General features: G+C 46.5%; 1 pseudogene; it reads left to right on the top strand.

Annotated features, from left to right (window-relative positions):
• LOC144326405 (uncharacterized) overlaps positions 1-14,530 on the top strand; it is a 70,856-nt pseudogene extending 56,326 nt beyond the window's left edge.
• The last annotated feature ends 1,149 nt before the right edge of the window (positions 14,531-15,679 follow it).

Genomic DNA, 15,679 nt, shown 5'->3' with positions numbered 1-15,679 from the left:
AGGATAGACATCCCAGCAGCACTAATCTTTATAGACGCCGAAAAGGCTTTCGATAACGTCTCCTGGGAGTTCTTATCACTATGTTTGGAAAAAGCAGGTATAGAAGGCCCCTACATGAAAGGTATCAAAGCAATATACTCGGAACAACAGGCCATGCTGATTATAAATAACAACCTGACCAAACCATTTAAGATCGGGAAAGGTACAAGGCAGGGTTGTCCTCTATCCCCCCTGTTATTTATAATGGTTTTGGAAGTTATCGCAAACAGAATAAGAGATGAAGGGAGTGTGAAGGGGATAAGAATCGGAAAGAAAGAATTTAAGCTAAAGGCATACGCCGATGATCTAGTCCTATCCCTGGAAGAACCAGTGGACAGTACATGTAAGATGATAGAATTATTAGAGGAATTTGGCAGACTGTCAGGATTTAGACTAAACAGGAAGAAAACAAAAATCTTAACAAAGAATCTGGCCAATGAGGATAAAAACCAATTGGAACAAAGGACTGGTATAAAAATTGTGAATAAGGTAAAATATTTGGGAATTTGGCTATCTCCGAAAAATATAAATTTGGTTGAAGATAATTACGACAAGATTCGGCAGGAAATCAAAAAAGATCTGGATACCTGGCAGAGGCTGAAGCTGTCATGGACGGGGAGGATGGCGGCGATTAAAATGTGTATCCTTCCAAGGTTATTGTTTCTGTTCCAAAATATCCCAATAATTAAGGGCACCACCCGTTTTAGGAACTGGCAAAAAATTATGACTAAGTTTATATGGCAGGGGAAGAGAGCCAGGATAAAGTTTAAATATTTGACAGATGCAAAAGAGAGAGGGGGTTTTGCGGTACCGAATATAAGGTTATATCACGAGGCAGCTTGTTTAAGCTGGTTAAAGGATTGGGCCACCCTTAGAAATACTGATCTATTGGATTTGGAGGGTTTTATATTAGGTTTGGGTGGCACGCTTACCTGTGGCAGGGGAAAGGTGAGGTTCACAGAGGGCTTTCTAGTCATATAATCAGAGGTTCACTACTGGAGGTGTGGAATAGATATAAAAAACTGATTGAAAAAGGGACCCCCTGGTGGCTCTCCCCAGTGGATATCATTAAAATAAAAAAACCAAACATGACGGGTGAAAGATGGACCTATGAGGATCTTTTAATTAAGACAGGAGAAGGTTGGAAGTTGAAGTCTTACGACGAGTTGAAAGATAAGATAAAAGAATGGCTACACTTTCACCAGATCAATGCACTGTGGGGTGAGCATAAGAGACAGGGGATGAGGGATAAAAAATCAAGATTTCAGGTGGAAATTTTAGAGAGTAACGATAAACACCTCTCCAAATTATATAGACAATTATTAGAATGGGATACTAGAGAGGACTTGGTGAAGGGCGTGATGGTAAAGTGGGATAGAGACCTTGGACATAATATCGATTACAACAAATGGCAGACACTTTGGAGGAAGGGTATGAAATTTACAGCGTGTGCAACCCTCCGAGAAAACCTAGAGAAAATGATGTACCGCTGGTACCTGACCCCAGCAAAGTTAGGAAAGATGTATAAAACTGTAAATAATAATTGCTGGAGATGTAAAGATAAGATCGGGACCTTTTTCCATATCTGGTGGACCTGTGAGGCAGTGAAGGAATTCTGGGGAAAGATTTATGAAGAACTGAAAAAAATCCTAAAATACAACTTCTCCAAAACACCCGAGCTGTTTCTTTTAGGCATGATTGGTGAGGAAATAAAAAAATCAGACCAAACCTTTTTCCAATATGCGATAGCTGCAGCAAGGATCTTAATTGCACAAAAATGGAAATCCCCTGATTTGCCCACGACCGGAGAGTGGCAAGTGAAATTATATCAATACATAGAATTAGCGAGACTAACACAGAAAATAAGGCAAAATAATACTACGAAACTTAAAGATGAATGGAAATTTTTTTTAATTTATGTTGAGAACAATACTGGCATTAGTAATACAACAGCAGAAGATAATTAACACCTTCGATGTATAATATTAATGAAAGTTCTACTGCAAAGATTATATAACGGTTATGTAATCCTAGACCAAGTTGAACGGAAGTTTGTCTTTTATTGTTTTTCTTTTCTTTTTTTCTTTCTTTCTTTTTCTCTTTATTTCTGGAGACGTCTTTTTTGTAATCTTTTTTTTCTTTCTTTCTACTTTTTAATTGTATGTATATATGTATTTGATATTTGATGTGTGACGCGAATCTTTTTTCTAATAAAAAAAAAAAAAGAATTTGCGGTAAAAGTTGGCGAAACCGACGAACCTCTGGACCTCCTTCCGATTGCGCGGGCTCTTCCAGTCCAAGACCGCGCGGACCTTGACGCTGTCCATGGCTAGTCCCTTGTCGGATAGCCTGTAGCCCAGGAAATCCACCTCCGTTACGTCGAACTGGCACTTCTCCAGTTTGGCGTAGAGCCTGTGTTCCCGTAGTCTCTGCAGGACCTCCTTTACGTCCCTCTCGTGAGCTTCCTGCGATTCCGAGAAGATCAGGATGTCGTCGAGGAAGCATACGCACTTCTTGTAGAGGAGTCCCGCTAGCACGTGGTGCATAAATGCTTGGAAACAGTGGGAGCCATTTTGGAGACCAAAAGGCATAACTCTGTATTCATAGGTGCCCAACGGCGTGAACATGGCCGTCTTCCACTCATCGCCCTCACACATGCGTATGAGATTGTATGCTCCGCGTAGATCCAACTTGGTGAAGATCTTCCCCTTCCTCACCGTTGCTAGCAGGTCGTCAATCTTGGGCATGGGAAAAGCCTTGGGCTTTGTCATCGAGTTTATGGCCCGATAGTCCACAATGAGTCTCTTTTGGGGCGTGTCCTTCTTCTTCACGAAAAACACAGGACTGCCCCCCACTGCTTTGGATTCCCGGATGAATCCCCTCTTCAAATTGTGCTCTATGAACTCCCTGAGTTCTTGCATCTCATCCTCAGACATGGAATACAGCTTTGCAGTCGGCAGCGTCGCCCCTGGTAAAAAGTCAGTCGCACAGTCGTAGGGCCGGTGGGGTGGCAACTGGTCAGCTTCCTTTTCGCAGAAGACCTCCAAAAACCCCTTGTACTTGTGGGGGACTGCCTGCACCATGCCGAGGTGTAACTGCCGCCCTTCCTCCTGGCCCTCCTCCTCCTGGCCTGTTTGGATGCAATGTTGTGCGCAGTAAGATGAGCCAAAGGTGAGCTGCCGCTGGTACCACGGTAATGTTGGACTGTGTCTATCCAGCCAGCTCATGCCTAACACTATAGGCGTGTCTGACAGACGGGTGACGTTGAAGCTAATGACTTCGCGATGATTCCCAATCTGCATCACCATGGGTGGCGTCTGTTGTACAACTTGCCCGCCCAGCAACTTCCTGCCATCGACCGTGACGACGTTCAGGGGCAGTGTGGCTGGTAGAAGCGCTATGCGATGCTGCTTGATGAACTGCACCCCCACGAAGTCCGCGTTGCTACCGGAGTCGATTGTAATGGGGACTTCCAGGGTGGGCCCATTAGGCAGCTGGAGCGTTGCAGTGAGCTGCACCACTGGCTTGGGTGGTAAGGGGTCTGTATGCTGCAAAATCGCTGGGGACTGCTTTACTGACTCGCCTGGCTGAGCCCCAGCATTTCTGCTTCCAGCCAGGCACTGTCGTTTCCCTGAAACTGCTCTCCGTGAAGCACCTCTTCTGTTACTGTTGCTAATGCTGCAGTGTGCTTCTGGAGCCTCTGGGGACACTCTTTGGCCATGTGCTGCGCACTGTCACAGATGTAACACTTCCTGCTCCCTCTAGGAGGCTTCGCCTTGACTGCACCGGACGCTGGGGCTCCGGCCGCTGTTTGAGCCTTAGCACCACCAAGCTCCATCGGTTCCTCCCCCTGCCTCAGCAGAGGCGAGGGATGCGCACGGCCCAGATCCCTGGGAATAAAAGGAGGCGCTTTAGCTGGTGCGCGCACCTGGCGACCTTCCTCACTGTGCCAAGGACGTTCTTCGTGGCGCACTCCAATCGTGAGTGCCCTCTGCACGACGTCTGCTAGGGTCTGAAGTCTGTCTCCCCTGGCCAACTCATCCTTTATGGAGCCATGGAGCCCTTCCCAGAACAAATCTCTCACTGCTTGGGAGTCCTTTTCCCAGCCCAGAACATTCAGCAATGCAAAAAAGCGAGAATGGTACTGACGCACTGTAGCTTTGCCCTGCCGCAATCCATGCATTTCCCGACGCGCCACATCAACGTCCACGGTAGATTGGAAGCAAGCGTCCATAGCTTTGATAAATTCGTCAGAATCTCTGCGGGCAGGACCATCTTCGCGCCACAAATTGCGCAGCCAGGCTCTAGCTTCCCCATGCAAGTGGGACACAATAAAACCCACTTTCTCCTCCTCATCTTTAAAGTCTTTCTGAAGCAAATGCAGCGCATATACGACGTCTGCTCTGAAACTGGGATAGTGCTTCAGGTTCCCATCGAAGTGGGCTACTAAACTGCCCCCCCGCCTTCCGAGTCCGATTCCCTCTGATCTGGACCCCGGGAACCCCTCTTTGCACGCACGTTCCCACCTGACTTGCAGATCGTGGCATCGCGCCTCCACTTCGTTACTCTTCTTCTGGGAGACCACTACCACAGTGGAAAGCTCGGCGACTGCGTTTCGGAGGGCTGCTAACTGTTCCTCCGCATTCATGGCTGCCAAACTTCGTGAGCTTTGCAAAAAAAATTTTGCGTTCTTTTGGAGAGGGGACTTACTGTCAGGGCTGCCTCAGGTCCCAGCTCACAAGAGACCAACGCCTCTTCCTCGCTGTCCTGGGATTCTTCCCCCTCGCTCTCCGTCTCCTCCCTCACCTGTGCCTCTGTCCCTGAACCCCTGACAGTAGTTTATTGCAAAACACAAATAAACTTTAACTGCATTCCAAACGTTGCTACTCTTTACCTTCTTAGTCTTATTTTATTCTGTCTCTAACTCTTCTACCTCCCCTAACACAAGAACCAACTGCACTAACTGTCTCTCTATTTCCAACTGTCTGCCAACTGCTTTCCCAGCTGCCTTTCCCAACCAACCAACCAACCCACTAAAACCAACCCTCGGGCTAAGCCCTTTTATAAACAGGTAGGCTCGGCCTCTGGCTTTTCTATTGGTCTACCTGTTAACTCTTTCTCTCCCCCTGTACAGATATTTTCAAACGAACGGGCAAACGCCACAGCCATCTTGTGAATTCTGTTGCGAAAAAACAGATTGCCCAGTGAATTACATGGGAATGCAGGCAGGTCTGTATTCTGGAGCTTTGCTAAGACACTGGGCTCTGTTTTTCTGTACCTGGTCAGGTTTCCCATTCTGAAATTTGTATATTGCCTGATGTGCAACTAATTGAGCTTTTGTACAGCCTAAGATCATAATCCTAAACCTCTGGCCATGTAGCTCATCTGCAGTGCATTATAGGATGTTGGTGGTGGGGAAAATCTCAATGGTAGAGCAATAGTTATAGAATCATAGAGTTGGAAGGGACCCCAAGGGTCATCTAGTTCAACCCCCTACAATGCAGGAATCTCAGCTAAATCATCCCTGACAGGTGGCCATCCAAAATCTGCTTAAAAACCTCTAAGGAAGGAGAGTCCACCATCTCCCGAGGGAGTCCATTCCATTGTCAGACAGCTCTTACTGTCAGAAAGTTATTTCTGATGTTTAATCGGAATCTTTTTTCTTGTAACTTGAAGCCATTGATTCATGTCCTACCCTCTGGAGCTGTATAAAACAAACTTGTTCCCTCTTCCATGTGACAACCCTTAAGATATTTGAAGATGGTTATAGTATCTCCCCTCAGTCTCCTTTTATTCAGGCTAAACTTACCAATTATTTTAACCATTCCTCATAAGGCTTTGTTTCTAGACCCTGTTGGTATTAAAGGGTTAAGAAGCTCTAATCAAGACGCTCTAATCACTGAGCAGCTGGAAGTCGTTAAGCTTCCAGGAATGTGAGTTTGTATAAATAGTCAGCTCACTCCTGTGTTTGTTCCCTCTCTTTTTGGGCGTGTTTGCTGATATGTGTGGTTCGTCACCAGGGTTGTTTTTTTTGTGTGTAAATAAACCTTTTCTTTGAGTTCCAAACCGCTTGCTCCAAGATTCCTTTATTGAAAAGATACTGACTCTCCAGCCCTTCTTAAACCGCTGCGCGAAATGCTCTGCTGTAATGGGACATTGAGGCGTTGGAAGCGCACTGGACATTTGCTTAGCATTAAACTAATTAAAGTTTAATGGGACAGGTTATGGTGTTTGTACGTCAAGAAGGAGATAAGAAGAGCAGTTCAGAGTGATTTATGAAAGGACTGGAGCGAAGACAGAAGCGGTTGCCGACAACGAAAGCCTTCAAAGCAGCTTGAGTCCTGCAACGTGCCTAGAAAAAGTTTTAAACAGGCACTGCGCAGTTTGTACTCGCTGGAAGACGTCTTATTCCTCAAGGAGCCACCTCAGCAGCTGGGAGACGGTCTACAGATGAACAGGATAAAAGGCAAAGAGAAAGAGGTTTGTCTTCAAAGGGGAGTTATGCTGTGCCTAAGAGTGGGGATGCTGAGTTTGAGAACACAGTAAATGCTTTTGCAGCTAGACACTGTTTTCGCTGTGGTTCCTCTTCCCATTTAATCAGGAATTGTACACGTGAACCTGGTCAAGACAGCACCAAGGCCGTTACCCCTAGTTACCAGACAAGGAGTTCCAGGGGACGTCGAAGAAGAGGAGGAGGTCGTGGCTACTCCCACAGCACACAGCACATGGCTTCAGCAATGGCGTTGATGCAAGGGCGTGGCCAAGGCAGCAATCTACGCTGGTTGATCGACAGTGGTGCATCTCACCACCTGGTGGCGCCATCTAGTGTCCGTTTGCAGAATTGCAGACATTTGCAAACCCTTAAAGTTGTGACAATGGCAGATTCAACTAAACGTTCCTTAGAGACCGTAGGCACAGTGTTCCTGAATTGTTTGCAAACAGAAATTGATGCCTACGTGCTAAAGGGAATGAAGGGGTGTATTTTGTCTGTGTCAGAACTTGATAGAAATGGGTTTAAAACTGTGTTTGAAAATGGGGTTTGCACTATTTCAAAGAATAACATATCTCTTTTGCAGGTGGAATGCAGAGATGGGTTATATTATTTTGAGACAAGTCCAGATGAAGTTGAACAGGTTCATGCTGGTTGTGTGAACTCGCCTACCCATAATTCTTGTGTTCATTTATGGCACCGCCGTTTGGGACATATTAATTTTCAGTATGTTAAAAGGCAACCTGAATTATCAGAAGGGTGCAAAATGAACAAATGTACTAAGTATTTGGATTGTACTGCATGCAAAAGGGCGAAGGTTCATAGATGCAGCTATCCCAGTTCAAATAGGAAATCTGACAAAGTATTCCAACTTGTGCATATGGACCTATGTGGCCCAATGCCTGTTGCTAGCATGGGAGGTTCGAAGTATGCACTGTGTCTCTCGGATGACAAAACAAAGGTTACATGGTTTTTTCCTCTCAAAACAAAAGCAGATACTGCAGAAACAGTTAAAAATTGGGTTCATGCAGTAGAACTTGAATTCGGTACTAGAGTACTTGCTTTTCAGACAGACAGAGGGTCAGAATTTACCGGGTCTGTGTTGCAGAATTTCTTTAAGAAAAAGGGAATTAAGCATCGTCTGTCTACACCTTATTCCCCCAAGAAGGAGGTGTGGCCGAACGTAAAAACAGGGTTCTGCAAGAGTTGGCAAACTCTATGTTGTTTGATGCTAAACTCCCTCAAAGTTACTGGGCGGAAGCCTGGCAGGCGGCTACTCATATTCTGAACCGAGTATATAATTCAGTAATTGATACTACGCCATATTTTGCTTTATATGGGAAGAAGCCCAAAGTTAATTACTTTCGGGTGTTTGGATCTCAAGCCTATGTACTTATCCCAAAAGCGTTAAGGAAAAAGGGAAGTCCAAGGGCTAGGAAACTCATCTTTTGCGGGTACGAACCACATGCCAAATCTTGGAGGTTCGTGAACCCAGATGGGGATACTACAAGAGTGGTCCTCAGTAGGAGCGCTGAATTTTGTGAGCAATCCAGATGGACTCACTTACATGCTAACCCTGACATTTTGAGAGATGATTTAGGCATTTATGCTGAGAAAGAAAGTCCAGAGGGTGGTGAGCCAGAAGGGGACGGTGCACATGGTTCAGATGCAGATTCTGACCAGGCACAAGGTTCTTCTCCTAAGGTAGAAAAGCCAGAATCTAGGAGTGTTCCAACATCGCCAGTCAGTAGGCCTAGCAGACAGCAAAAGCGAAGCAGGTCGCCTGCAACACCAAGCCCAAGGGAGGTATCTAAACGGAGGTCTTTATCCCTAGAGGCACGTCCAGACATAAAGTCTGAGACAGATTCTGACAGCCAACGGTCAGAGGGGGCACAAGAGGAGCAATTGCGCAGGTCAAAACGTGCCACAAAGGGCAAGCCGCCAGAGCGGTTTAAGGTGACAAGTGTATACGTAAATATGGCACAGTGTGGGCCAGATAGCTATATGGAAGTACAACAGCTTCCAAGCTCAGAAGCCGTAAAGTGGCAGGAAGCAATGGAAAAGGAGATGGCTTCAATGAAGTCTCTCGGTGTGTTTACAAGTACAGAGCTTCCAAAAGGGCAACAAGCTGTAGGTTGTCGATGGGTATATCGTTTAAAGCCCACAACTACTGAAGAGTTGCAATATAAAGCCCGACTAGTTGCAAAAGGGTTTTCGCAGCGCAAAGGAGTTCACTATTCTCAAATCTATGCCCCTACTTCAAGATCGGAGTCATTAAGAATGCTTTTAGCCTCTTCAGCTAAGAAGGGAAATAAGCTGTTTCATTTTGATGTCAATGTGGCTTATTTAAATGCAGACTTACAGGAGGAAGTCTATATGACACCACCACCAGGTTTTGAAGGAGACAAGCCAAACCAGGTCTGGTGCCTACACAAATCCATTTATGGGTTGAAACAGTCCGCCCGTAATTGGAATTCCTGCTTAAACGATGCTCTAGAGAGCATGGGGTTCAGAAAGAGCGCAGCAGATGCGTGTCTTTATCTAAAATGCTCGGGATGTGAACAAGAAGCAGTCTTGATATTTGTTGACGATTTATTATACAGTGGAAAGGACGATAAACTTGCACAACAATTTGCCACAAAGCTTGGAGAAAGGTTTCAGGTAAAATCACTAGGCAATATATCTGTTTATCTAGGAGTTAAAATTCAGCAAGATGAAGATGGGAACTATTGGCTCAGCCAAGAAGCTAAGATCCAGCAGTTGCTGGAAAGGTTTAAAATGGACAACTGTGCTGGTCTTAAAACCCCAATGGAGTTAAGTTACACAAAGGATGCTCAAACTGTGCAACAGGCAGAGTTCTGTAATCCCGGGGTTTACCAGTCAGCGATAGGCAGTCTACTTCACATTGCACAGTGGACTCGGCCCGATATAACATATGCTGTCAACATGCTGTGTAGACAAGCTGAAAAACCATCAATGCATGCTTGGCAAGGAGTAAAAAGAGTTTTAAGGTATCTCCAAACTACCAAAAGGTTTCGCTTAAAACTATCAGCAGAGGGCAGCACACAATTTGAATGTTGGGCCGACAGCAGTTGGGCAGATGCTGGAACAGATAGAAAATCAGTGTCAGGAATGGCGATAAAATTTGGAAATGCACTAATTGGTTGGAGATCAAGAAAACAATCACTTATAGCTTTAAGTTCAACTGAATCTGAGTTCAATGCATTATCAGATGTATGTAGAGAACTGGAATTTTATAAGCAACTGGTACAAGAATTGTTTGGAGAATGTTCCCTACCTATCAGAGTGTGGGAAGACAATCAACCTTGTATTAAACTAGCTAAATCAGGTCAATTCAAGGCACACACAAAACACTTGGATATCCATTATCAAAATGTATGCCAAAGTGTAAAACAAGGTTTAATTGAACTAAAGTATTGTCCAAGCCAAGAAAATCTCGCAGACCGTTTTACAAAAGCTTTGAGTCCGCATTCTCATAAATGTTTCTGTTCAGGTTTAAATTTGAATTAAGGTTGGTACAGCTCAGTGTTACGAGCGAGAGGGGGTGTTGGTATTAAAGGGTTAAGAAGCTCTAATCAAGACGCTCTAATCACTGAGCAGCTGGAAGTCGTTAAGCTTCCAGGAATGTGAGTTTGTATAAATAGTCAGTTCACTCCTGTGTTTGTTCCCTCTCTTTTTGGGCGTGTTTGCTGATATGTGTGGTTCGTCACCAGGGTTGGTTTTTTGTGTGTAAATAAACCTTTTCTTTGAGTTCCAAACCGCTTGCTCCAAGATTCCTTTATTGAAAAGATACTGACTCTCCAGCCCTTCTTAAACCGCTGCGCGAAATGCTCTGCTGTAATGGGACATTGAGGCGTTGGAAGCGCACTGGACATTTGCTTAGCATTAAACTAATTAAAGTTTAATGGGACAGACCCTTGATCAACTGGTTGGGCTGACCAAAGCAAAATAGAGTGGTACTATGACTTGATCTGGACACTATACTTCTGTTGATGCAGCCTAGAGTAGCATTAGCATTTTTTGCTGCTGCATTACACTGTTGACTCATGTTAAGCTTGTGGTCCATTAAGAGCCCTACATCTGATTCACATGTAGTACTAGTAAGCCAGCAGTGTTAGAAACTGAGATAGAAAAGCTAGGAGCCAAATGGCTCATGGAAGCTGGGTTACAGGGGTAAAAGCAGAATGGCTAGTCACCCCCCCCCCCCATGCAGCAGCACTTTCTATTTATTTTTTTGAAACACATGAACCAATACACAATTCACATCAGTGACACGTTGTTAATAACACATTTTTAATAGCAGTTCTTAATTTGACACCACAAACATAAATGGGGCTCAGCCTCAGCAATAGTGGCTAACCGTAAGTATTTATAAATACTTGTGTGTGTGTGTGTGTGAGAGAGAGAGAGCGCTCAATATGTGTCACAGCTTCAGCAAGTACTGCAGTCACAGTTAAATCTGCCTATTATACCAAACTTATTAGAAAGCCACTCCCGAAATAAGGAAGGGGGGGTTGCGGGTTCACACCCACCAACATCCGTGCGGGGCTGGCTTCGGCCCTGCGTGATCTGGGGAATCCTCAGGCCGCGTCAGCCCCAGGGCCAGCCAATTAGCTGGCTGCTGGGGCGGGGCCTGGGTTACTTAAGGTCGGCGCGGCCCAGGATCTCCCCTTTGCGTCCTTGCCCACAGCTGCGGTTTGGTCTTCTTAGTTCTCTGTGCTAGTTTTCATTGCTGTTTTGCGGTTGCATTTGATCTTGCCTTGTATTTTGCAGGTTTTTGTTGCTGGTTTTCTGGCGAGGATCCATCTTGCAGTCTGGAAGCTGTGGGTGCCTCTCGATCGAAACGTTGCGCTCGAGCTGGCCGGCTCGTCCCCTTTGCGCGCTATTCTCCCGGTCACCAAAGGGATCGCGCTCTGCTGAGGTCCTATTGCTGAGTGCCGATGGGTTTTTTCTTATCATCTTCAATTCTTGAGGCTTTGCTGGGTACGCCAGCGCCGAGGCTCCTTGGGCACCGTTTGCCAGACTTCGCTCGGCTTCTAAGCCTCTGCCGAGTCTCCTTTCTGCAGCGGCTTGCTTGGAATTCCCCTTTGCCCTCCTGGGATCGCCCTACTACCTCGCTTCCCAGTTGCAAGGACTCGAACATTGGATCCACGGTCGTGAGCTGCAGCAGCGCTCACGGAAGGTTGGAAAGATCGGAGATAGCAAGCGGGGGGGGGGCTACGGGCTCGAAAGACCTAGTGCGGTTTTAAACGGCACCGGGGCACACCGGAGGCTAGCGGAGGTGCTGCGCTTTTCCGATCGCACTCGCTCTTAGGTAGCTTTTAGCCCATCGGGCTGGCTAGCGGCTGAAGGGGTTCCGCTTATCTGGGAGTGAGGCCAGCTGTGATTAGCGCTGCTACGGTAACATCTCGGTTTCCCTGCGTAACGCAGGAGCTTAAAAACACACGCCGGGGATCAAAAGGGGGCTTTTTACAAGTGGCTTTCAATTTTTTCCCTTGCTTCCAGGGTTCTTTTACTGGTTGCTCTAGTGGTCGCAACGTTCAGGGGTTGTGTGTGCTGAGCGGAGCGCTGGCGGTTGCCTAGGTTGCAGACGCTTGCGGCCGCCATTTTGAACGGACCACGTGGTCGCTCTATAGGGGCCATTTTAAGTGAGGCAACTCTCTGCCTGCCATTCAATTGTTTCTTTAACCTTAAGGGTTACATAGCGTTAGCCACCACAGTTACTTTGTGTGCGATTAGGGCTACACTTTCCAGCGTCGCTGGCAATCTGCCCTTACAGCGTCGTGTCCACTGGGGGATACTTTGTGCCTATTTTCGGAGCTGTGCAGCTGTGATTAAGCTTCTTCGGCATCGCTGCGTGGTTGTAGCCTTCTACTTTATTCAATCCATTCATCCAATTCATTCATTTAATTCATTGAAATTTGCTCCAACTGCTGTCATTTGCATTTCATTTAAAATTTATTCCTACAACTTTTATTCATTTAATTCATTCCAACTACTTAATTGATTTGAACTACGGTAAAGTGCTTTTGATTTAACATCATTTGTTATTCTGGTGGTGCGGGAGGCACAACTTGCGCACCACAATTCAGAGGGCGCCTTAAAATACTGATTAATTCATTCAAGGCTATCCATTCAGTGCCATCTTACAAGGGTAATTCATAAGTGTAGGCTTAATTCGTAATCTACAAGGTATTTCATAAGGTTTATTTGGGTGCTCTGAATTCATTTAAAGTTTATTTTACAGTCAAGTTCTCATAGGGATTAATTCTTAAAAGCAATTCAGTTCTGCTTATGGTATACATTTCACTGTTTACGTTTGAGTGGTCCTGTCTCTGGGTTGCTGTGCCTTTTTAAGGGAGTTACCGGCTTATACATTTCACTGTTTACGGTGATTTATTTTGCATCCAGCTGTGGTCTAGGCATGGCTAACAGGGCTAATTCTCAGGCTCCCCAGGCAGGGCCTAGTGGTGCTCAAACTCCCGCCATACCTTGCAACCCTCAAGCTATAGCTCAATTTCTTTCTGCTATTGAAACTTTTTATCTGCAATGCAGGCCAGCGGCTGCTGGTGCTTCCTCATCAGTGGCGGCCTCACAGGACTTTATCCTGGACACCCTTCCCAGTGAGCGGCTTCGCGCAGGATCTTCAGGTTCCGCTCCCAGCATGGCACAAGCTGCCGGCGGGTCTGGCAATCGGCCTCAAACACGATCTCAATCTTCGCATGCTCAGAAGTCAAAGTCCGGTGCTGCAAAGGCCAGCACGTCCGGGGCAGGCTCCAAACCATCAAGACAGGGCTGCTCTAACTCTAACCAGCAGGTGACCGATATTCCTATTGTATTTCAGGATTCACCATCTCAACCCATTCCTTCCGAGGGTGTTTCAGGGTCTTCCTCAGAGGAGGAGGTACCTCCTCAACAGTCAACATCGGCATCTGGTGACCCAGCCCCTGAGGGCAGCAGTACCAAGGGAGGAAAGAGAAAGGCTAAGAGGAAGCATACCTCCAAGAAGAGTAGGAGAAGCGACCCGTCTGATTCAGAGGTTGAAACAGGTACTTCTTCATCAGAGGGTGATAGCGATGCCCCCATGGAGGGCTACTGGGGGGAAGGAGAGGATACTGCGGTCCCCCTGTGGATTCACGAGAGGGCCAACACCGAAAAACCTTTAAAGGTACCCTGGAGTGGAAGGGTGGTGCATTAGTGGAAGATGTTAAAATCTCTACTAACTTGTCTACTGATTTCATCTTGGGTAACCACCTTTCGAAAAAGAAAAGGACTAAGATACTTAATGGTGACTAGATAGATATGTTTACATTGCTACCACCAGCCCAAATGACGGGGAAAGGGGAGAAAAAGCGGTATTACGGGAAGAAAAGGCATAGGTCACCCCGGGCGGAGCGCACCTTTGAGAACTGCCTTAATGGGTTCCAGGTCTTCATGGGCGTGGTTGTGGGATGTTATCCCAAATGCGGGTTACATTTGGCTGCCTACATGACGCATGTCAGAAGGGCCCATGAATTGGCGGGGGAGGAAGCTGCTCTAATGTATGATGAGGACTTTCGTAGAAATGCCTCTTTGTTACCGACCACCCGCTGGGACCTGAGGGACCAGAACTACTGGATGGAGCACGTGGGTCCCTACATCGAAAAGAAAACGCAGGACCCTGCTAAATCCAGTAAGGTGGACACAAAACGTAGTAAGCAATGTTGGGATTTTAATAGGGGAGCCTGCCAATGCCCATCTTGTAAGTACCTGCATGAATGTGAAAAGTGTTTAGGTAGCCATCCAGCAACAGCGTGCTATAAGAGTAAGCAGCAGCCCTTTTGGGGCGGCAGGGGTCACCTCCATCAGGGAAACCGAGGTGCCCCCGCAGGTACTCCTGGACCCTCCCAGAGCACAGCAGGCAATCGCTACTAATTTGCCCCTCGCGCTAGCCTACTCCACCATCAAACTACAACCCCTAAAAACTCTCCTAGATTTATATCCTAATAGGCAAGCCACCCTTCTCCTATGGGAAGGGTTTTCCCACGGCTTTAGAATACCAGTCTTATTCACACCCAATTCCAGAAACCCCCCCAATCAAAAGTCAGTAATGGATAGGCCTGACATTGCCATAAAAAAGATACAAAAGGAAATCTCAGCGGGAAGGATAGCTGGCCCATTTTCTGAACCCCCCCATAGATCATCTTCACATTTCACCGCTAGGCATCGTGCCCAAAAAGGCCCCTGGGGAATTCTGGATGATACATAACCTAAGGGTGCCTCAGTTAATGATGCAATCCCTCAGGAACTGTGCTCAGTAAAATATGCATCTTTCGATCAGGCGATAAAGCTTGTTCGCAGTTCTTGGCCAAGTGTGACATTGAATCGGCCTTTCGCCTTCTTCCAGTCCACCCCGAGGATTATCGCTGGTTGGGTTTTAAATTTGAAGGGGCTTATTTTATAGATAAAGCCATGCCCATGGGTTGCTCGATTGCCTGTGCGGCTTTTGAGAAATTTAGTACATTCCTGGACTGGGCGCTGAAATTTAGAACCGGTTCTGATGGGGTGGGGTATTATTTGGATGACTTTATTCTCGTCGCAAGTAATGCACAAGACTGCCTGGCCCTGTTACAGGCTTTCAGGTCCTTGGCCGAGGAGCTGGGTGTCCCTTTGGCAAATGAAAAAACCGAGGGCCCAGTCACTACTTTGACCTACCTAGGCATTGAGCTTGACACAATTGCTCAAACATCTCGCCTCCCTTCCGGGAAGCTTACCGCTCTGAAAGAACTTATTTCCCAGCTATTACCCCTAAGGAAAGTTACCCTTAAGCAAATCCAATCCCTCCTAGGTCACCTTAACTTTGCATGTCGGGTGGTTTCCCCGGGCCGCCCCTTTTGCGGGCGCCTGGCGAAATTGTCAGCAGGCTTACGGACACCACACCATAGGGTGCGTCTCTCTAAAGCAGTGAAATCGGATCTTGGGGTCTGGCTAGAATTTTTGGAAGAATATAACGGCATCTCTCTTTGGCAAGATAGCATGGCTCTTCAGGCTGATTTTCAGGTTCACTCAGACGCAGCAGGTTCCTTGGGGTTTGGCGTCTACTTCAGAGGTCAGTGATGCGCGCAGCGGTGGCCTTCATTGTGGCAGGGT

Source organism: Podarcis muralis, chromosome W, assembly GCF_964188315.1.
Source record: "Podarcis muralis chromosome W, rPodMur119.hap1.1, whole genome shotgun sequence".
Lineage (NCBI taxonomy): Eukaryota > Metazoa > Chordata > Lepidosauria > Squamata > Lacertidae > Podarcis > Podarcis muralis.
Note: the sequence above shows the minus strand (reverse complement) of the source record. Positions and strands in the feature narration are given on the sequence as shown.